This window comes from Cololabis saira, chromosome 13, assembly GCF_033807715.1.
Source record: "Cololabis saira isolate AMF1-May2022 chromosome 13, fColSai1.1, whole genome shotgun sequence".
NCBI lineage: Eukaryota > Metazoa > Chordata > Actinopteri > Beloniformes > Belonidae > Cololabis > Cololabis saira.
Window position 1 is genome coordinate 26,988,098 of NC_084599.1, and position 23,684 is coordinate 27,011,781.

Below are 23,684 nucleotides of genomic sequence, written 5' to 3' on the forward strand. Positions count from 1 at the left end.
ATCCAAAACAGAAGCAGAACGATGACCAGATAAGGAGAGCGAATGCAGCGGGTGCTAGGGAGGGGCTTCCCGCCATGCCGCACTGTAATTTCAGCTTGCCGGATTTTTCTTTTTCTTTTTTTTTCTTTTTCTGAGGGTGTGCTGGCAGGATGCTGGGAAGCCTGGGAGGAGCACTGGGTGGGTTATATGGGTTAGTTATGGAGGGGTTGTGGGGACATGTGGTACGGCTGTTAAGCTTGTGTGGATTGCTTTTGACAGATGGAAATAGAAAGAAAAAACATTTAGAGGCCTCACTTGCACACACAGACACATTAGATATGACATTCACAGCAGAATACACATACAGTTACTTGTAAATTCAATGAAATTAAATTGAATAGTCAAAGTCTAATTTGCCCCCCACCCCACTAAAACATTTTATAGAAAAGAATTTGACAATTTTTGCGACTATCTTATGTTACTTCCCAAGTTAGCTTTTTTTTGTGGACATGTTGACATTTTCTTTGCATATGACCATATAAGTTGTACATTTTTTTTTCTATAAATTTGAAGTAAAAGAAGAAAACAGCAACAGATAATGAGTTTGTTTTCTCACATCCCCACTGTTATTATACGTGCATGTGTGTGCGTGTGTGTGTGTGTGTGTGTGTGTGTGTGTGTGTCAGGATGATGGTAGACCGCAGACAGCCTCTAGGTGCCATTGCACAGAGCGGGTGTGTGTGCTTGCGTGCCTCTTTCATGTCTGGACCTGGGCAGAAAAACAGAGGAGAAGAGAGCACAGAATAAATTCAGGTGTCGTTGGGTAAAGCGTGTTATTAAAATGACACTCAGACACACACGCAGTGGAAAGAAGAGGTGGAAAGACAGACATGTACACAAAACTAATTCTTCCAACCAACACAATGTCTAACACACTTCATTCAACGTGCAATTTTAACACCAACTGGTTCACATGTGGCTCCGTTTCTAAATACATGTTTTGTAGTGGTGAGATGTGTCTTAAATTATTTAAACAAGACTAACTGTGTGAACAGTATTTGCTTTAATAAGTCAGCACTTCAGCCCCTTCAAAGGACTCGCACGCTTTAATATGAACAACTTGCCCACTCTCAAACCAGTTCCTGTCTGGGTGGTCCTGAGAAACGCAGACAAGAGGCCAGCGCGTATGTACAATAACGTGCTGATTATCAAAAAGGCGCCACAAGGACAGAAGCCTTTACTTTTACAAACACAATCAGCTTTGGAGTTGCTTTGTAGTCTGTAAAAAAAAAAAAAAAAAAAAAAAAAAAAAAAGAATCAGATCTAGATGAAACGTGGTCCTGCATTTCAGTAGGATTTCAGTATTATACTGTAGATCTGCGTCTGACATGCCCACAGACAGATAAGGGTGAGAGGAGACGTGCGCCGACACAGAATGAATTATCAAAAAGAATATCTAAGTATAAAATCTGAAGCTGACCGGATGGAGAAAAGAAAAAACGAGAAAAGAAAGAATCACTACAACACTAGTGACTGATGTTGCCTTCTGAATTTTCAATTAAAACTATACATATGGGGTATAGTCATCTATCCATTTATCTAAGATTGGATTTGCTTTTTCTTGCTTTACCATATCAAAATTTAGTTTATGGTGTTCTGTGATCCAACCTTTCCAGGGTTTCTTTGATTAGAGGGTTGTTTGGTCTCCCATTGTGTAAGAAGATAATGAGTCACACTATGAAATCTGAAGGCTGCTGGCTCATTTGTGGTCAATAAGCACATCAAAGTTTCGATGGAAGTCATATTCATTAACAGTTTTTTTCTTTAAGCCTCTTTAGCCGCATTAATGATTTCTTTAAGCACCCCGCTGCTCGTACTTTTAAGTAGTCCCTCAGAGTCCTTTTTACTTCTATGTTCTCTGGTTTAAGATCTCCATGCCCCTTGGCTATAACTCAAGCAAGTGGTCATAAACAGACATGGCGAATGCAAGCGCTTGTTAGTGAAGATATGTAGAAGTCTAAATGACCTGCATTTGAGCGTTCTTTGCATATTTCAAACCATGCTAAATGAACATCATGATGTCAAAAACGGACCTGAAACTTCCAAGTCGTTACATATACAGTGCAAAAGAAACTTGATTAATAATAGAATTATAAAACATAAATGTCCAAAAGGATTTTTAAAAAGGTGGCATTCCAAAAAAGACATGCCAGTTAAATACGGTTCCCGTGCACTCCTCTCAGCTGAGACTTCATTCACCGAGAAAGAACAATGACTGACCTTGGCCGTATGAAAAATTGCCTCAATTGTTCATACTTCACTTTGATGTTAAATACAGTGAACCAGGGCAGCACAGGAAAGCTGCTCGCTACAGATGGAGAAATTAAGCCTTTTATGCTGGCTGAGAACTCCCTCTCTTATTCTTTTCTCCCCAAGATCAGTTCTGTTCCCGACGTCGGCCACAGCCAGAATATAAATATGACATGTACTTTTTTCACAGTTCCTGCTCTCTTGTCTGACATGTTTGTTTTTTGGCAACTTTCTGCATCATCTCTCCCACCTCTCTGCTTTATGCCCCCCCTCGTCTCTATCCCTCTGCCCCATCTCTTATTCAGTGCTTCAGTAAGCAGACTTACTGAGACCAGGAAGGGTGACTCCATCACCGAAGCTTGAGCACATTTACCAATTTATACTCTAAGCAGATTTAAAAGGGGGGGGAATAAAGAAAGAATGGAAGCTCTCGTACGCTTTCAAAACAAAATGCAGAAGTAATGATCAGTATTCTCCCATCCAGTTAAATGAGCCAGTTGGCAGCAGTTGGGGAAAAAGCAACAAATTAACAGATATTTGAGGGTTCGGCGGAACACTTTTGACGAGAAAAGGCTGTTAATCAAGACTGCCCTAAAACCCTTGTTGTGGCTTTGACTGGCATGGCAGTTGTTCTTTTTGCACAAAGTTAAGGAAACCTTAAATTAATCTCAACTTGTTTCCATGTGTGCCAAAACGGGACTAACAGCTGTGACTTTTAAATTTTTTTCAAGCAATTCTTAGACAAACTTGACTATTGTAAAGACTGAATCCTGCGTTTGACGACGTCCCTTGAAAGTCAGCTTATATTCCGGGTGCTGTGTAAGGATGCAGTGTTTTAAACTGCACGGTTATGTAAAAGAGGGATGACAAAGCAGCGTGGTTGACGTCACGCATCCGTCAGTGGATACTAAAACCCTCCAGACGTTCTTCTCCTCCAGTTTAAGCTAAATTCTGCACTTGCGGTCCTGTGTGAGACAAACACACAAAGCTTTAGAGGTCTAACCCTACTGGCCACCCAGGGATGACATTTACAATACATGAGAATGACAGACACTGTCCTGAAATTTTTTGGACTAAATAAGTACTTTAAGAAAATAGATAGATTACAATGGCTAGAAAAGCATTTATGGCTTTCATGGTAACATTACATGCATAAATATAAACCCTTTCCGGATCATCTGGCTTCCATTCGATGGCTAAATACAGGCTTGGATGTAAACTAAAGTTAGTCGCATGATGAAACGCAGGAGGCGCAGATTTACAGTTGATACAGTCGTGTTTAAGTGCACATCTATGAATGTCAGGTATGTCTGACGGCCGCTTTGATCACTTCAGCCGTGCCACGTCCAAACAACCAACAGAGGCAGCAGAGCAGGAAGCGATTGGCACGCCGCTTTCATGTTTATGTTTTGCCATACATGCTAAACTTTGTGCTTTGTCAGTGTGTGTGAATTCTTACCATATTGTGCCTGTTTGTAATAAAACTAGCTCAGACAAGTAGAGTTAGACCACCCAGAGTAGCGACCAAAAACACTATCCACAAAAAAAAAGTCTTAATTATATCCATCCTCTGGGCGTGTCTTTCTGCTTTCTGCCTAAAACAGACATCTGAACCACCCCCCCAACCAATAGGCCACAAACCTCCTGGTGAGGCCTTATGGAAAGAACATTTTGGTGAACATACTGACCTGAGATGGAAATAAACATATTCAGTACTGCACAGAGCCATTTTCCTCGACTGTGGTTGCAAAGGCAATCTGATAGGACGTTGCTGTTATCTCATCTTCAAACCAAAAGGCTTAAGGAAAAAAAAACAAGTCTAGACATCAGAAAGTTCTTTTGAGAGCAAATCTTAAAAAAAGAAAAAAAAAGAAAAGAAAAATCAAGAATGTGATTCGCAAAATGTAAAGAAATAAGGGGAAGTAAAGTAAACACCTGCATAATGCTCAGTGCTTTTATAAAGAAGAGGAAAGATATGATAGCATGCGCATGTGGACCCACATGGCAGCAACTGTTCCACGAAAAAAGGCTGCTGTGACTGCACTGCTCTCCTTCGTGATGTGTAATTTTCAAGTTGGGTATGTGAGGGCCGATCGCGTGGTGTGCACACGGAGATACAATGGCACATGAAGACACAGATAGAGTCTACGCAGGCAGACCCCAGCGACTAGAACTGCCAGACAAATCCTCCGTGTGCTTTGATCTGCTGCCCACTTCTCCCTCTGCGGTTTTTGTTTTCAAGCAAACAGCTGTGATGTTTCGCTGAAGTGCAATGAGATTCCGAGACTCGGAAAGAGAGACGAATGTCAGCGAGAAGGAGACAAAAGGAGGCTGATTTAACACATAAGACTGAAATAAAATTCTGCTGCTTCCTACCATGGCGTCTTCAATATGCTATCCTTCAAGGATCAAGGAGTTAATCTGCCCCTGTTGTAGTTCAGCTGAGATGCTATCGAAAGCCATTTGTTCCAAGTAGCGAGGTTAATGACCCTGATCTGATGCTTGGCGTTCGGCGGGGAGCGAAGGAAGGTAAGTAACCTCGTATATTCTCATGGGGCCAAGCTAATGAGAGAGAATGGGAATACGAGCTACGGTCCATCATCTACTTAGAAGCCAGACAGCAGCACCATCTCCCTCCCTCCCCCTCCAGTCGTCAGACAAACAAACATCAACAGAAAACCCAACTCCTCCTCTGCACCTAATTTTACTCCTGTCTTGTAAAGAAAAACTAATACGTGTTGCATTTTACCATCAATAAGTCAATAGCCCATTAATTCTGGAACGCTGGAATTATTACGGTAAACAGGGAGCTCAGCTCCATCATCCAGAGGGCTGGCCGTTTCCTTCTGCCATCTTAACTGTTTTTAACCACTCGGTTGGAATTTGTCAGTATATTTTGGGTTGTTTTATTGCGCAAAGCTGCTTTTGCCACGAAACATGGCACGTGTGCTGCTGCTCTTCTGAAAAAGCAGAAGTAAGCAAAGCTGCTTCTGTGTATAAAAAATGCTGTCGATAGTTGATATTGGCTTAAAAGTTCCCACTAACTGGCTTTTTATTAACATTTGAGTATTTAATGTACTTTCCATAAGCTAAACTAGAGACATTACAACTTTTCTAAAAATACTGAACAATAAACAATGACCTATAAAAGAACTGAAGCTATGGCTCTAATATTTCAGTTCTTGTGTAGTTTCTTCACATGAAACTTCACATGAATAAACATGAGGGCCTCTATATATTAACGCATACATTATTTTCAAAGTACTTTGCATTTCTTATCTATAGCTGCTTTAAAGCTGTTCAACGTTGCTGCCATACATGAAGGAGCACAAATGCACGCACAGACAATGTATAGCTGGGCATGGATGCTCCTGCTATGAGAGGGGGGAATTCTGCTGTGATGGGAAAGCAGCAGGGGGTCCACTCCTCTGCTTTTATTCGATTCAAGTCGAGCCTGGCTGCCTCTTTCACTTTTGGCACGCACAGGAATATTTATGCGTGCACATGTGAAAAAAAAAAAAAAAAAAAAGAGAGAATGGGCGTAGGAATAAGTACCCTACTGCACTCTATGTATGTGTGTGCAAGTGTGTTTTTGTGTGTCAGTAATACCTCCAATGGCAGACTAATGATAGGTCTTATCGACACACAGCAGTGAATGCAGGCCTTTGTCTCCTCTCGGGACGCATTATGAAAAGCTTAGGGGGCTGCCTTTGACTCCTCTTTCATTCGTTCACCCCACTGATAAAACCCCGTACAAAAAAGGCAACTGTTATACAGCTCCTGCAGTGTGGCAAGTTTAGTCACAATACAACCCCCCAGCCCTCCACACTCATCAGCAAAATAAGCAAAAGTTAGACGCAGCTCAAAAACTCATAAGTCACAAACAAAAGGAGAAGATTAAGGCTGGCATTTCCTTTTTTTTTTTTTTTTTAAATACACAAAACAAAATCACTCTCCCAGAATTCACTACTCATAAGTTCATTTTTAAATGTGGTTTCTGTGACAATAGATATAGGTACATTTTACCAACATCAATGCCAACTTTTTGTCATTTTGTTTTAACTTCAGTCTATTGAAAAATATTTTTTATTTGTCCAAATCCTACTTTCCACCAGTCAACCGCTGCATCCATTACATTTTTGGGAATCTGCGTAACTGGTGCACACATTTTTTTTAACATACCTTCCTTGAGGGTTTTTGCTCCACTAAGAGCGCCACTGGTTTCAGGTTGTTACTGACTTCAAAAGAAAAGTTGATAGAACTGGTTATCCAATTACATTGGCACTTGCTGAGTTGATAGCTTTTGGCAGACTTTATTTTTTTATGTGCTAAAAGCCTCTATTCATCACTATTCTACCTGTAGTTGCGAAGTTGAGGCATGGTCTTTAGACAAGCCGTTTAGGAAATGAAAATGTTTTCATTTTCAAGTAAGGCAAACATCGTCTCTCACTCTTAAAAATTTTAAGAGTTTAGTCTACAGCACCTTAGGGAAGCCCAGCCGTTTCTGCAGTCTCTTCCTGCCAAGCGGATGAAGTGTTCTTTCCCAATGTGTTGTCTGTGATAGCCTTACTTTGAATTTGCTTCTGTTTTTGCAGAACATAAGTGCATTTTATTCCTCCTCTGCATATTTGGATTCTTCCTCACACACCCCCTCTCCATGACCCATTTATCTTTATTTCCTGGCAAGACTGCTCTAAGGTGAACATTAATAGTGATTTAGTCTCTTCCTGGGTTTCTTTTGTTCTACATTTCACCTCCCAATTATAATGTTTTAAGGACATTAGAGTCCCCGCTACACCTGTGCTCACCCCTTCTCAATTTACCAGTTTTAGCAGTAGGCCTTTTATTTTTGGTCCTCATTCAGAGATAATTCGTTAATGCTCACTTTGAAATTTCCCTTTGTTGCAGAGTCCCACTGTGAATACTTGTCAGCCCGCCGCCTTCACTCCTTTTCATATTTTCCCATCCTCATCAATCTTTCACCCATACCTCCATTTTTAAATTGTGGTCGCTTCAAACTCAATCTCATCTCTTTCTGAGCTTCAACCATCGGCTTGGGTGTGTGAGTGTCTGTGTCACTGGTGGAATAGAACTCTGTTGTTTCACGCGGTTCTTTGTTTAGACACAAATGTTACCATTCTTGCCACTTGTCATTTAGGTTTTCACGGTCGATCCCCAGCTAAGTAGGTCTTCACCCTCGCCATTGTGCATCATTCGCTGGTTATTTTGCGTGAGCATGAAACTGACAATTACTCGCCCTGTCCCGCAGTGCTGCAGTGAATCAATATGACATGACGGAGTGACTCATCTGCCTGTCATTTTCCCGTAGCCATACCTTTGAAAAATGAAGCCATGTGACACACCGTGGCTTCAGCTTTGAGACCCTGCCTCCCTCCATCGATGCAAACTGACACTAAAAGAGAAGCAGGCTCCTTCTTGAGTCCTGCAGCTTTAAAAACCAGATTAGACACTCTCGGCTGCTCCTGAAAGACCTCCTTCCATTGGATGACACACTTGAGAGGAAAACCAGGGGGAGAGGAAAGAGCAGTGGGATGTCTGGATATTTTCTTACAACATCCTTCACCTTTTTCCTTTCTTTCTTTCCCGAGATCGCTCTTGCACCATTAGACTAGTCCCTAAAACAATGGGGTTGAGCGCAGAAGTGCAACTTATGCCTCCACTAATCCCGGGGGGTTGATACTTTGTGCATCCATCAAAAAAAATAATGAAAGAACTCAAATGAGTTCAAAGCCTCTTCTCTTCTCCTGTTTGGGTGATTTTAGCAGACAGCCTATTAATTAAAACTTCCGATTTATTTAAAACACCACCCTCCACCCATAACCCTGCTGAACCCAGTCATCATCATCATCATCATCATCATCATCATCATTTCCTGTCAGTTAAAATGTTGAAATCCCCCCCTTTATTGCTGGCTGCAGACAAGAGAAACAATGGATCGCTCAACGGTATTAACACTGTAAACCGTGGAAGGTTGTTGAATGTGTGTGAACTGGAAAAGTGGGGATTACTGTGAAATATTGCTATATGGCACACGGAAAAATGGTAAGTGCAAGACATGAGGAGTCAGAATGCAAATGGATTTCACTGATATGAAACAAGTTAACCTGAAATAAAGTGAAATACAGTGAATAAATTGCTTGTGTTTCTTGCAGCACATAAGTGTGAAGTGCAGTTCATACTGGTTCTGTATATCACAAAAAAGGAAAAGAAAAAACTCAATTTCAATGTCTGAATTACCCTGAATCATCCAGAAAGGAAATGGAGAATATTTATTGGTAATAAAGTCATTATAAAATAACAGCAAAAATACAATATCAAGCTCTGACACATGCAGGGGAATGAGGGATGAAAATTAGAAATAAGGCTGGATCTTCTAGCATCCTGGACAAGACTCAAAGAAAATCTTGGAGAAAAATCACATCAGTGCTATTGTAACCTCTGGGGAGCAAGGTTGAAGTGGAAGAGCTGAGAGAAGGAGAAACATTTTTTTTTCCTGTCTATGCTTCTCCTCCTTAACTTCCCCCCAGTCTGTGCATGGTGCCATGCCTGCATGGCCGAAAATGATTTACTGCTGCTTTCAGCCTCACACAGAGAGTGTGAGAAGATTTCTTCCTGTGAGACTGCTCACTTTGGAAACCGCTGAAACACAGTTAAAACAATAAGGTGGCTCCTCTCCCAGTTCCACCCCTGTGTTTTGCCTAGTGGGTATTCTGGCAATGATTTCTTTTTCTTTACTGCATCTCTGAAATGTTGGGATTTTTTTTTGTTTTGTTTTAATGGGAGAAGTTGAAATTCTCACTATATGAAAAAGATGTTCTGTGATAACACATGCAAAGTTTGTTACAGTAAGAAAAGGTAATAATGTGCAGGGTTCTATAAAACTGATACTAGATGACATTTTCGGTTGTGAAAGCTTAAGCTCTTACTTCGATGACCACAGACTTCATGAAAAGGAAGGATTTTGTAATCCCCCTGCCCTATAAAGTTTTCCAACTGGCATTTCGTAAGCCAATATATACTTGCAGTTTTTCAAAATTCCTTATCTATATTTTCCTCCATTTAAATAAGCCTTTCATCTCTTAAAACGGCTTTGATGTTCTTTTACACCTTTATGTCATTTAGAAAGCATGGATTTATGAATATGCAAATGAATCTCTGCCCCCATATCCATCGCTGTCCTGCAGCAGCATGTGTTTACCTGTTTAACTTCCGCTCTGCCCAAACTCTATCTAAAGCGGTCATGTTTGAATAAAAGGCAAAAATGTTAAGAGTTGCATTCAAGTTAGTCTTTATAATAATTATCTTCACAGTGTATGATCAGCCAGTAGCTCGCTGATGTATTGAAACATCTAATAATAATTAAAATAATAATTTCTATTTTCTTTTAATAACTTATCAAGAATGCAGCTTTACATTTTTTGTTATTATTGTAATTGAGGAAAAGATTGTTCCCTGTTCCATTTTTTGTTTTCCAATAAAACCAATGGTGCCAGAGTAGAAATAATATTTTTTATATTCCAAGCAGAAATACAGAAAAGTTCAGTACTATATATTAAAAGCACTCTATGTAAGCTCCACTCTCTTTTTTTTCTTCCCAAAAATACATTCCAGTCATAAATAATAAATATATTCATATACAAGATTGCCAATGGAAAAAGTTATCGTTGTGTTCGTGCAATCACTGTGTGAAACCTGAGATCATTTTATTGATCTCAAATTGTGAATGAAAAACCCTTCAATTAGGCTTGATGTTTTTAATCTTCTTAACTGTGTATCAAATTTGTTGATGTCCATACCATTGATGGATTATCTTTGAATCTGCAGATGAGGTGAAAGGCAAAGAGAGAAATTTCATCTTTGAACATTTTATGCACTATAACTTTTGCAAATCTGCAGTCAATCTTTCACATAAACCAGTTCTATACTATATACTATATTTCTATACTTTTGATTTTACTAAATCAGTCTTTTTTCATTTATTCTTATTTAAACTAATTTAATTACATGATAGGAAACAAAATTAAGTTGTATTGGAAGTTCTGGAAATCACATTTTTTATACAGATTCACTCACAGGAGGAGGAGTTAGAAAAGAAGCAAATCATGTGCTGGGTCTATATTGTGATACTTATTATTGGGTCTCCCTCCTTGAAGTCCCACTTTGCTGACTTTTCTACAGCTTCAGGAGACCCATTTATAAAAAGGGCACTTTGCTGATGCCCCCCATCTTTTTCATTATTTTGATTACATGAAAAAATAATAAATTAACAATAAAAATAATAATAAGAAGAAGTCATGAAATCCAGCCTTGTTATTTTTGTACAATTTTGCAGACACATAGACAAACTGAAAAAAACAGAGAAAACATCAGTCTGAGAATTGGTGGCAGGTCCCTCATCAGCGCAGAGAAATGAATGTGAGAGAAAAACAAGACGGTAGTGAAGTGAGGTGGCAGTTGGTGACTCAGACAGGATGATACGGTCTTCACCTGCTGGCTGTGCCTCGTGTCGAGCCACAGACGCACAAAACAAACAGGCTCAGTAAAACACTTAAAAACATGCATACGTGCAAACATCAAACTCATCCCAGGTGCTGAGCTGACTCAGACATCCAGGTGGAAAGGCAAAAACAGACAGAGACAGAGTGTAAGACTTGGAGTAAACTGAGCCCTCTTACTTCACTTTAATCTGTCTCATCTTTTTGGGTTTCTTCTTCCCTTCCTCGCCTCTGCGGTGAAGGCCAGCACTGCAAGTTCTCTTGTGTTTCTTCTTCTTGTGCCAACTACCTTTCATGACCTGATACAAAAAAAAAGATCAGAAGAAGAGGAAACAAAAAAAACACTTTAAGTGGGATGGAGATATCAGTGTAAGCAGATCACATCAAGCAAAACAAATACACAGAACAACAGGAAAACCTGCTGTTGCCTGTAATGCATGTTTTTTTCAGAAAGTTTATTACCATTAGAATAAAAAAAGAAAGAGAGACCAGACAATTAAAAATCAGTGCAGTTCATGACCTACAGCAGCTGCAAGGAATTTCATAGCAAATACAGCACTTTTTTCATTGGCTGGATCTAATACGGTGGATCATCATAACAAGAAAAACGGTTAAAGTCGAGTTAAGAAAACGGTGACTGGCAGCCATTGGTGACGAAGAACTAAAAAGGTATCATGAGCAAGTTTGCAGCTACCGTTCCTGCATTGGCTTTTAGTTTGTTTTGTGTTTCTTTTGTTGACATGGAACCAGGTGACATGCGTCGTTTGGATAATTTTATCACGGCCTCAAAACAATTGACATGGTGGGTTTTTACAGTGCACTGATGAAATTGCTAACAGCTGTGACAGCCACCGCTGAGCACACAAACTCGCTTTTCGCCATCTCATTTGTAGCATACAGCTGCACAGATAAAGCATGAGGGTTAAGCAAATATTGCACAATGGCCAGAAAACAATGCCCCAACCCCAGCCCTCCCCTATTACACACACACAGACACACACACACTTACTTACTCTAACGGCAACATTTCTAAGAGTGTGCCAGCTGCTTGTGTGAAAAAATGACTGGCACTGCTTGCCCTCTTTATTACTGTGAACAAAACAGACACCCCTGCTACCCACCCATTCATTCTAATCTCTCTCTTTTTTTTTTTTTTCCAAAACGATAAACCTTCTCGGCCACAGTGTCTCTTCGCCTGTACCCCTCCGACCGTGCCCCTCCAGCCTGGTGTCGACCCTCGAACAAGGCAGCAACAGTGCTCCTTTGTCTGTCCTCCTCCCCTCCTCTCTCCTTACCCCCTCACCCTGCTCTGAGTGATGCTGGTTGGTGGGGACAGAGGCATGCCTCGACAGGAACACCGGAGGAGAGGAAGGGAGGGAATGAATGAGGAAAAATGTAGGTGGAGGGGTCTTGCAAGTCAATTTCTGTCATTCTTTCCCCCACTCTTTCATTTGCACACTCTTCTGTCTATTCAGCCGTGCATGGGGGGGGGGGGGGGGGGGGAATGCTCTGAAAGCGTTTGCGGGGAAAGATGAAGGTGGGATTCAAGCGACCACACCCTGAGTTAACCCAACGACTCCACCAGCCTCAGCTCTTGCAGAAAGTCATTTGCAGAGGACCACTGCTGGTTTAGACAAGGAAGCTAATTTTAAACTCCAAAGTAAGGCTGGAAAGACAGGAATAAACCTTTTGATTTTTTTTTTCCTGTTCTGAAAAAAATCCCCAAAAAAACAGCTTAGTTCATTGCCTTTTATGGCTCAAATATAATGTGTGTGATATTTCACCAAGGAATTCGTAAAAATAACCCTTAAATACACAGCGTATAACTTCTCATTTATGCAAAGAAAATAGTGGGACTGGCCACTGAGGTTAGTCAAGACATAATTTTAGCCGTTTCACTCTGGTACCACTGCTAGCAATGCAAAGTCCCCCCTAATAGCATAAATACTGCTCTTGTAATGGTGCCTGGGGAATGTCTCATTTGGAGGAGAGGAAGACGGTACAGTAGAGCAGAACCTTTTAGCCCAAAGCACACATGTGCATGCACACAAATGTCGTGGCAGCCCCGCTGCAATCGGATCATTAACCCCAAGTAATCTACAAACATTATATTTATTGAAGACGCCGCTCCAGCTTAAGTGCGCACACAACCAAGCCACGTTAATTCATTCTGGGTTTCAGAAAAATGGGATATTTGTGAACTGCGATCACACGCAAGTCACGACCCTTAGTGTTCATATACACTCTTGTGTCTGCGTCTACAGTTTCAGCAGCGACAGAGAGAGAACACGACTAAGAGTGTGTGAGAATCGTGATCCCGCGTGTGTTTGCGTGGCATGACTCTGCCAGTGATGCAACTCACAGCCTTGATCTAGACTTCTGCCTCCATGTGGCACCCACTGTGCCTTCTCCATTAATCAATAGGACGGATGAAGACAGACTCCTGCTGCTCTGCGAGGGAAAACAGTAGCTTGCATTCCCGACTGCATGGATGTGTGTGTGTGTTTGTGCATGTACAAGAGACGAGAATGCCCTTGGGTAAAACGTGGCAGACATGGTGCTAACCTTCAAGGCTTCCTGCCTACACAGATCATCTGTACTTGATTTGGCTTCTCCTACATCGAGTAAACATTGGATGACTACATTGGAGGATTTGAGAATAGGGCAATGTTTACCAGCGTATTAAACCCAATTTTGTTAAAACGTCCAATATCTTTGGAAAATGAAAAGAAAGACATTTGATTTTTTTACCTTAATTTGTAAAAGTAGTATTCTCCGAAATTTCCCAATTTTGTCAACTTTTAGGAGTTTGGAAAGTCCTTTTAGAATCTTAAATGAAATTGTACACTAAAAAAAATAAACTTGATACAAAGCTTCTTTAAGGTTACAACGCTATGCCCTCTTTTCAGTGTGATCCAATGCTTTAGAGGAGCAATGCAAGTCTTTATATTGGTCAGGGTCACCTTCAATTCTGAAAGCAATTACACACACAACTGTAATTACTCGCTCCCAAATACACAAACAGCTATTGATGTGTTTATTTACACTATTTTAAAACCTGAGCTATTAAAATGCCTGAAGGGCAGTCTGTTGAGAGGCTTTTGAAAAAAGGTTTAAGACACAAGCTTGAAGTACAACAAAGCTTGAAATAAGCATTCACTTTTAAATGACCAAAAAGTACACTTCTGTAATGTAGCCTGCTATTGCTTTGTTTTTTTGTCGGCTGATTAAAGAACTAACACTCTAAAGAGAACAGATGAACCCGTCACTTAAATTTGTGCAAAGGGTATAGTTAGCAAGAATAGCTTCTTGGGCGTTATTGAAATCCCTGAGGCCAGATGCATGTATATAGTGTGCATGGATAAACCAGGCATTCTCCTTTTCATATACCGGTATATGTGCAAATCCCACATTTCTCAGACCATGTGTATATGCTTTATTTGTTGTTGCTTTGTTTTTAGTTTTTAAGTTTGTACACACTTTCTCATTCAAAGTGTGTCCACTATTTACTGGCTGTGAGCTGATGCACTTCTTAGCTTGTTTGTATTACAAACATTCATTGATTCAGTGTGTTTTTGAGCAAATGACTAAGTAGGGGGTGTCAAAATCCATTTGTGGATAAAAATGAGACTCCCCTTTCCATATTTCCACTCCCAATTGTACTTATATGTACAGTTTTACGAGGATTCCAATGTATGGACAACAGCCATAGTTGCATGTGGCTTTATAACCAGGCAATGAAAATGGTTTTGGGAATAAAGCACCAGTCCCACGTGTTTTGGTAAAGTAGTAACACACGTACTTCTGCTAACAGACACTTGCAAGGCCCAATGTTAGATTTCAAAATTGTGAAATTTGATTTTTCTCTCTAATATAATGGATGAGTCTTTTGTGATATCAATCACTAATTTATGAACAGCCCTAGGTCATCTGCGTTTTTGTCTTTTTGAGGCCAGACATGAATGTATTCTGTTAGGTGTTAGGTTAAGAATATTATTTGAGAGTCGATTGGACAAACATGCATTTCTTTCTGGACTTAATTGTATCATATTGCATATTTACTTTCAGATGCACCACCGGTGCACTGATCAATGGGAGTGGTGTAGCTAACAAGGGCTAATAAGCATTTTTGTAAAAAAATGTATTGACTTAGACTTGAGAAAAAAATTTCCTATTTGGTGAGGAAGAAAAAATATTTTTAATGGAATTCTATTGTGGACAGAGATGTTTTTTAGCTAGCACTTAGTGGTTCTCAGTATTATTGCATATCAAGGCCCTTTCCTATTGACTTTAAGTCTAAAGATGGATTCATGCTTCTACGAAGCAACTACACACATGGCTTGTTCATTGCTGTATCCATTTGTGTTCTTTTCTGAATCACTGTGGCTTACAGCAGCTGCAGCTTCCATTTGCTTACTTCCTGTATGGCAATGGAGAAAATGAAGCACCTCCTGCATGAGTTAGATCTGATAAGTTTTGAACAGCAGCAACTTTCACTGACATACCTACAATCAATCTTTCTAGCTGGCTTGAAAACGAAGAGGTAGTTCAAGTGGAAAAGACATGCAAGAATATACGAGGCTACCAAGCAGACCAATCGCATTTGTTGTGATCTGAGTCAACCCGACATTTCCAGGGCGGTGTATGTCAGTGACATTTGATTACACAAATTATCATGTTCAAGCCAAATTTAAAGAAACTAAATGGAAAATGGGAGGAAAAAAGAAAGAAAAAACGGATTCAAATATAGGTGTGTGTATAGACGCCTTCTCTTAAAACTGACCTTAGAAGATGGTTAAGGTCGCTAAATGTACAACTAGTTATATGTATTTAAGGAAATTTAGTTATCTATGGTGTTTACATTTTCGTTAAGTACTTGAAAAATTAAACATGACTAACATTACAAGACACTACAAGTGTTCTATTAAGTTTTAATTAAAATGTAATACACATGACCTCCAACTTTGATTCAAAAAGTGCAGCACCATCATGTAAATGACTCAATTTCACTATATTTCTAGTAGCAATTAACACTGAAGTTTTAGGCATAATTGGCTAGAAAAGGTTCAAAGCCAGATTTAAGTTTGTTTTCTAAATGGAAATGAGGAATGTGCGTAATTTCCTGGCGTTCCAAATGGCTAAATGACTTGAATGGAAAGCCACAGAGGGCATTTCTCCCACAGAACTTAAATCCTGCAGAAATGTTATCGGTCACTGGGAGGTTTTGCCTCCTCGGTGTACTGCAAGGCCGTTTGTGTGTTTTCAATGTAACTTGTGATATTTGGCTGAGGCTCAGTGCCCTCTTTGTTAGCCATTGTGCTGAGATGAATGAATCTTTCTTCCAAATTTTATACAGAGATGCTCTGTGTGAAACCATAGAGACACCTTTGAGACCACTAAACTGATGTACAGACTTCGTGTAGTAACCAAGAATAGGACTAAACATGAACTGCTTTAAATAAGACTATTAACCTTTGATTTAAAATACATTCTGTAATCTTATAGGAGGTAAGAAATGTGGTTTTACCATGAATTAACTTTTTTTTCCCCCCACTAATCTAACTTGTTTTAGTATTAAAATAAAATGATGATATCATTATCGTAATTACGTATGGGGTAACGTATACTATAATCACAACAAGTTACTAATAAAAGGAAAATCCAGACATGAAATCCTGTATTACTTCTTAACCCAAGATGCCCTGATTGGATTGGTACATTGTGATTTGACATCGCCTGCCTGACAATCAGACAAAGGGGGCTCAAGGGGCAGATGACAAACACTCGTAATCCCCCCCACCAAAACTCCCGCCAAAACCCACAACAAACGCGGGGTGAAGACAGACTTATTCAGAGCATATTAGGGAGGTGAAGGGGGCCAGGCACAGAGGGACCCTCTTCATTGGGCTGTCCTAATCGTCTGAGACAACCCCTTCAGTGGCAAACCTTTCCCGCCTACAGACCCCACCCCACCCCCTACGGCAAGTCCCAGACACATCCAGAGTGTTTACAAGGGCAGGCGGCCATGAAGTGGGGAAGCTGACCAAAATGAACAGCCCCCTTGGGAGCGTTACTTTAATTGTCCATCTTCTTTGTCCAAATTAAACAAGCTGGAGCATGTTGGAGTATCCATAAACATAAGCACCCCGCCCACCATCACCACCCCACTTTAGACGGACTGGCACGTTCCATAGAGAATGCCACTGATGCAGAATGATGAGCGAGACCCCATTGTCTCGTTATATTGTCTTCAATTAGGGAGGAGAAGAGGGGGGACAATGAGAGGAGCATTTGTAATCATGAGCCTCCCCAACTCATGCTGGGAAACAGAACTTCATTATACCCAATGGTCCCACATTGACGATAAAACTCAGAAAATATGTGGTTCGTCCTATATGGAAATTTTTGAGCATAAATGACTCGGAAAGAAGTGAGTCACCAGGAAAAGCTGCAGGGGGTTCTGAAGCTGAAGATAACAAAAGGTGCAGGCGGGGGCAAATCTTCATCTTTATCCGCAGTGCAAGTTAACAGATTCCAACTTATGGAATTGCACTTTTCTCCTAATTACAACTTTTGCTAACTTACCTGTCTCGTGTACATTCACAAATCTTCTATTCAGGGTTTTAAAAGTGAGACTTTGAAGGGTTTTAAAAAAAGAGTGAGTGGATTAAAATTAGACAAAAAAAAAGTCACAGATAATACTTCAAAAAGAATTAAAAACTCACGTTTCTCTGAGTGACTTTTTGCAAGGATAAATTTACAGTCGTCAAGTGTCGCCATGATGTCTTTTCATCTTTACTCTGAGAGTGCTGTACAAACTAAGCTCTGAGAACTGAAGCTCCAGCAGCTCTGGTGTCAGAGCCATCTGTAAAAATGAGACTTCTCGAAGAAAGAGAAACTCGAGAGCGTTTACCTGGAGAGCGTTCAGCTGAGAAATGACTCCAGGCCGACATCTCATCGCCTTTGTGGCTCGCCACGTCATTTTAAATCATGTACCGCCGTGCTTAGGATGTTGAGTTTTGTTAAAATCCCCCAACCGGACAAATACATCTTTCATAAAATTGTGGAAATTATTTCTTTTATTTGAGATTGTTGCTCGATTGAAGCCCTATCCCAGACGCCCCCATTACCCCAGTGCTCGCAGCACAAAGAGCTAATCTGAGACAAGCACCCGCACCAGCTTCGACACATTGTTAATGAAAAACTGGGGTAATTTTGTTTTATTCAAAACATGTAAATGAAGTATGAAGTGAAAGTCATCATTATTATTGGGCAACAGAGAAGTTACAGAGATAGCTGCGTATTTTCTCCCCATACATACTGTGCTTTATTTTACTCAGTAACACTATCAATTGCTCTCTCACCAGATAGATCAGTTGCACCAGACATAATCCAAAATGTTTTTGATTCGGCCCATGTGCAGATGAAATCAGCCTGCAATGGGTGCCAGACATAAGGATATCCATCAAGTCAAGCTGCCCCGGGGCCGAACATCCTTTACTGCAAGGCCCCATTCCCTTATCTGATTCCAGCAGACGGGGCGAGATGATGGCCATGCCAGCCAGAGTCTTTGATTTTTCTTTAAGTATGTCCCTCTGCTTTCACACTAGTTTATTGATCGCCGACAGACCTAATTTTGTTCCTCTGCTTCCGGAACACTATTTGTCACATGATCTCCCAGATGAGGATGGCAGAAAGGTGAAGATATACTAATCCTCTTCATTGCAATCTCAAACATTGCATTTTGTGATTATTCATTTATTTATTTATTTTTTTTGGCTCATCCTGCCAAATTTTTCAATACCAAAGACTCCCTAGGCCAGAGTATAAATGACACTTAAGAGTTATTTTTCTACGTAGAACAATGGGCTTCATTCATCCATTTGCAAAAGGGTTAAATCGAATTAAGTAAGTACAAAAAGAGCACTATGGTAGGACTTTTCTCTTTAAAAATGTTGATTTTCAGTTGATTCTCACATGTTTTTGACCAGAGGCTTAATAGTATATGTGACCTTTTAGGACTTTAAACATTCCTCCATGTTGAGCCGCACAATGCAACAGTGGAGGCGAGGGAGCACCAGCATCGTCACTCTACCCAGATGGCGGCAGAGAGTATGTAAATTGGTTCATTAACCTTACAGCACTTTAACCAGTAGGCCATGCAAGGGGCTTGTTCAATCTAGGTCTTTGAGTTTTCTTGAATTTTATTAACACCCATTAATAACACCGGGAAACTTTCCCTAATGGCACAACGGGGTTTGCTGTGATCATATCAGACACTTTAGTAATTATACACGATGTCCCAATGATTAGCACTACTGAGATCATTAAACCATGTACTAAAAAAGAAAAAAAAGGAGAGCATCTAATTTACATCTAAAGATGGTTATCCATTTTCTTTTCTTGGTGGGAAAACATTTGGAAAAAAAACATTATCACACCACTCATTCCATCTGACAAGCATGTTTGGATCTTTAACCCCAGACAATGGAAGGGCAAAAAGAAAAAAAAGGGGGGGGGGGGGGGGGTGAAAAATGGGAAGGGGGGCTGCATTTTCATGTGGCGTGTTCTTCAGTGCATGCAGAGTGTGTGAAAAATTGGCTTGTAGTGAGTGTCTGTGAGCGAGCTGCCAGCAGTGAGGGCTTGCACCTGGAGCAGGGAGGAGCAAGCGAGGGGCCAAGGGTCACACTGTGGGCCAAACAGGATTGGAGTTCTCCGTCTTCCCAAGGAGGCCAGACGACCCCCGCGGCTGAATCACACAACACCGGCCTTTCACGCCCCTTCCTTCCTTTTCCTTTTCTCCTTCCTCTTCTGGCCCGCTCCTTTTTTTTTTTTTCTCCTTCAGAAAGCACGGTAATCCATAGCCCACTCAGCTATCAGCCGCTCAATTATCCCTCCAGTTCCACTATTTTCTTCCCCATTTTCTAAAATGGAGATTCAAAAACAATTAACCTCTTCGAGCTGGGGATGTTTTCCAGAAAAAGGGGACAGTGGTAATTGAATGGCTCCACCATTTACATTCCTGACCACGAGTTCACTCCTTCATGCTCAAATCTGGTTACCAAAATACTAATCTGTGCCTCTGATTTTCCAATTTCATTAGAGGATGTTGTATTATTAAGCTATAAAGTTTTAATCTAACATCTTCATAACACTGCTATAACCTGCTTCAATAATAACCAAGCGATTGTTATTTCTACCTAAACGCTTATGTGTAAGTGATTCTGGAGATATTAATTCGTTTACAGGAGCCCAACACATGGCAATTACATTTAATAGACAGCACTTTTAGAAAAAAATAATACAACCAGACCATTTCAGACAAAGTGTCTATAAGCTGTATCCCCCAACATTCTCAGCCTTCAATAAAATCTCTCCCCCTACGTTATGGAGGGGCCTCCTATTCATCTCCAGGTAGCAAGACCCAAAGTGTAGGAGGGAGGAACAACTTGTTGCACCCATTGAGCTTTTTATTACTTCCCCCTTCAAAGGACGGTGGCACAAGAAGAGACAACCTCAACTCTTATAGATGCCATGATGCACAAACAGAAAGCTCAGACAAACATAGAGGGGGGCAGTTTATCAGCAGAAGCTCGGGGCAGATTTGACCAACCTTTGGTTTTCGAAACATCATATTTGAGAAGATTATATTGTTGTGGATGTGGTGAGAGAGCCCCTCCAGCTGTTAGGGGATAATCCCCTAACAAACAAGTTTATCAAAAATGGACACAGTTGAGAAAAACAACTGGGATCGCAGCGAAAACATCACCACAGTCGGTTAGAAATAGCAAAATATGCCTACCTAAGCAGCACCAACCAGCCATTTTCTCTTGAGCACGCTAGCATATAATGTAGCCAAGTGAGGCACAGGCAAAATGATGCAATCTCTATCCAACAGACACGGATAGAAATAATGAGGAGTAGAAATCAAAACACTGTTGGTGACTTTCACTTCATTTGTGAAAGAACAGCACATACTGAAGAACATTCACGCACTAACGCTATTTTTCTTTGCAGATTTCAGACGCTACAATGAAACACAACTACCATTAAAACCGAAATGCAAAAAACAACCGGGCCCTTGATTAAAAGATGGAGTTAAGGAGCCAGAATTTTATTTTATGTTTGTTTTTCAGATTCCTATTCATTAAAAATGGGATATTCCCATTTCATGAAGCTCAATCCTTTTACGCAAGATGAAGATGAAGGCTTAATAATACCATAAAGAGTCCTGTGAGCGGTATGGAAATAAGTTTAAGTGCAAACAATGTAGAGGAGCCACATATAACACCAGATAAACCTCGTTCTTGTTGATGCTCGTCTGAACGACAAAGCTTAAAATCTCACTCGCGCACACACTGGGATGCGCAAGGCACAAAAGAAGACTGGAGAAGTCTTTGATGTTTCCTCATGGGTGTGTGCATTGCAGCTTTGTGAGTCACTCTCACACTCCATCCATACAGGCTTCACGGCAACAGCAGCACAGTACCAATGAAAGTGCAACCCTGGTGCCCCACACACACACACACACACACACACAATCACAAACATGATAGTGGGTCTTGACTGGGGATGAAGAGCAAGGAAACGAAGTCAAGGCTCTGGCAGGGCAAACTAGGCGAACCAAAAAAAAAAAAAGTAGGAGAAGAAGAAAGCGTAAAGCAACTGGCGGCACTCCACACAGACTGGAACTTCTCTTGATCATTACGTCTAGCCCTCAGGTGTCTGGGGGTCGGGCTGAATATAAGAAAAGGTTGGATTGAGGGTGGTGGGAGGATGGGATGGAGGTGCAGTGGGTGACTGTAGATAACACAGCAGCCAGACAAAGAGGGAATATGAGTGCTGCCTACATACCAACAGCATCAAGGAAGGGAGGGTGGGAGGCAAGGGAGGGAGCGACGAGAAGAAAAGAGGAGGGTTATAAAAATTTGATTAGACAATCCTTCGCTGAAGTGACTTTCTGTGTCGGTTTGCTTTTCTTTCTTTTCTCTCTCTCTCTTTTTTCTTGTTTCACCCCCCCTCCTTGCCAGTTCCCCTCCTTTCTCGCTCCTCCAGACCGCTGCCTCAGAGAACAGGGCAGACAGATTTTATAGGTCCTAATTAAAGCCATCTGAAGCCTTTCAAAACATCAAATGGCCCCGGTCCCCCACTCTTTCCCTCTGATTGTGTAGAAGGCACGAAGAAAAAAAAAAAAAAAAAAAAAAATCAGAGGGCACCTATTTTTGCCTTGACTCAAAAATGTACATAAATTTTGAACCCCCGTAATCCACCCCCACATCCCCTTCTCCTCCCTCCCCTGACCCCCAGCACCACCTCATTTCCAATCAATAGAAGGGTTCAGTGAGTGACATGACCTCATAAGGTGAAATTCTATTCAGCGGAATCTGACACACACTAATGCATGTTTGAGTTTATAATAGCTAGAAAACCCATTTCCTTTTTTTTTTTTTTTTTTTTCCTCCATTCTTTTTTGGAAAACTTATTGCCATTTGAAGTGGCACATAACTGAAGATTCACCCTTATCCTGCCCAGCGGGTTGAAGTGAAGTGCAGCCCTGTTTTAGTGCGCTTCAAGTGCTCCATTTATTTCTCCTCCTGTCGCCCCCCCTCCTAATTGTCCTCATTGAGCCGTGTGGACCGGTTGCACAGCCTGCATGCCTGACTGACTGACTGCCTGACTGGGGTCAACGGGTTTACCGTGTGCTTTTTTATCTATATTTCATGCTATGGCGCTGCGCGGAGACAGGCGCACGTCCACAATGGGGAACATTCACAGACACTCACAAAGAATCTCGTCAGAAGGAAGAAAAATGAAATCAGAGCATTTTTTTTTTTGCATTAACTGATGTCAAATGTGTTGACAGTATTACATCATGGAAAAGGTTTTAAAAATGTTTAAATCTTATTTTAATTGTAACAAAAAAGAACAGACAAGCACATGGCGTTAAAGTATCACATGCAGTAATACAAATGCATGCGGCAATCAAATCCATCCATTCCACTATTGCTTTCAGAATTGAAAACAATTACAAAAAAAAGTGATTAAAATAAGGAAAAAATATAACGTGTCCACTTACAATTCATTTCAATAACTTCTGGGCGTCACTGTCTCGCCCAGGCTGCGTCCCCGCTCGGACACGGAAAAAAGTGTCATCGGGGAAGGTTTCATCCTCATCGACGAGGGCGCGCATCTTCATCGGGAGGAGATAAAAGTGTGCGTTAAGATATAACACCTGGTCAGCCCGGTCAGGCCGGAGAGGGACAGCGGACGTCCGATTGTTGCCGATGTCAGGTCTTCAGTGATGCCTGCACTCGCCGGGATTGAGCGCTGAGAGGACAGGGGAGCGCACAGAAAGACGTCATGTGAGCCGGGGCGCGGCTCGCTATTGGCCGGCCGGCTGGAAGCATGATACGGCTGCTGGGCGCGCCATTGGCTCAGCGCGGGCGCGGAGGCGCCGCCTCGCCCGGCTGTGTGCAAGAATGTGAGTGCGGCTCAAGCCTGATTTATGGTTCCGCGGTACCCTACGCCGTAGGCTCTGCGTTGGTGTAACGCGGAACCATAAATCAGCCTTCAGTATTCATAATTTTTCAACAGAGGAGGAGGAGGGGTGGTGGTGGTGGTGGTGTTGGGAGGGGAGAGGGCATAACTAACAAATTGTAACAAATTGTTCCAAATACACTATATACACTGGTGAACAAGCTGTAGTTTGCACAAAAGTTGCACAAGTCACTTTTCGGAGCATGTATTTTACAATGTTTTTATCTTATTGCTCTTATCCATTCCTAACTTGGAGGAAATTTTGCTCTTGGTGTTTTAATTCTTTTTTAGCCTCATGTCTTTTATTTCTTATATTTATTTCATGAACTGCAGCACTTTCTG

The 23,684-nt window shown here is 41.1% G+C and overlaps 1 long non-coding RNA gene across 1 annotated transcript; it reads right to left on the bottom strand.

Moving 5' to 3' along the window:
• Window positions 1-503: 503 nt before the first annotated feature.
• LOC133457838 (uncharacterized) lies at window positions 504-23,090 on the bottom strand. The gene is made up of 3 exons (XR_009783906.1): window positions 22,882-23,090; window positions 10,986-11,104; window positions 504-748 (listed from the first exon to the last, which is right to left on the bottom strand). It is a non-coding gene; the product is annotated as an uncharacterized LOC133457838 (long non-coding RNA).
• Window positions 23,091-23,684: the final 594 nt, after the last annotated feature.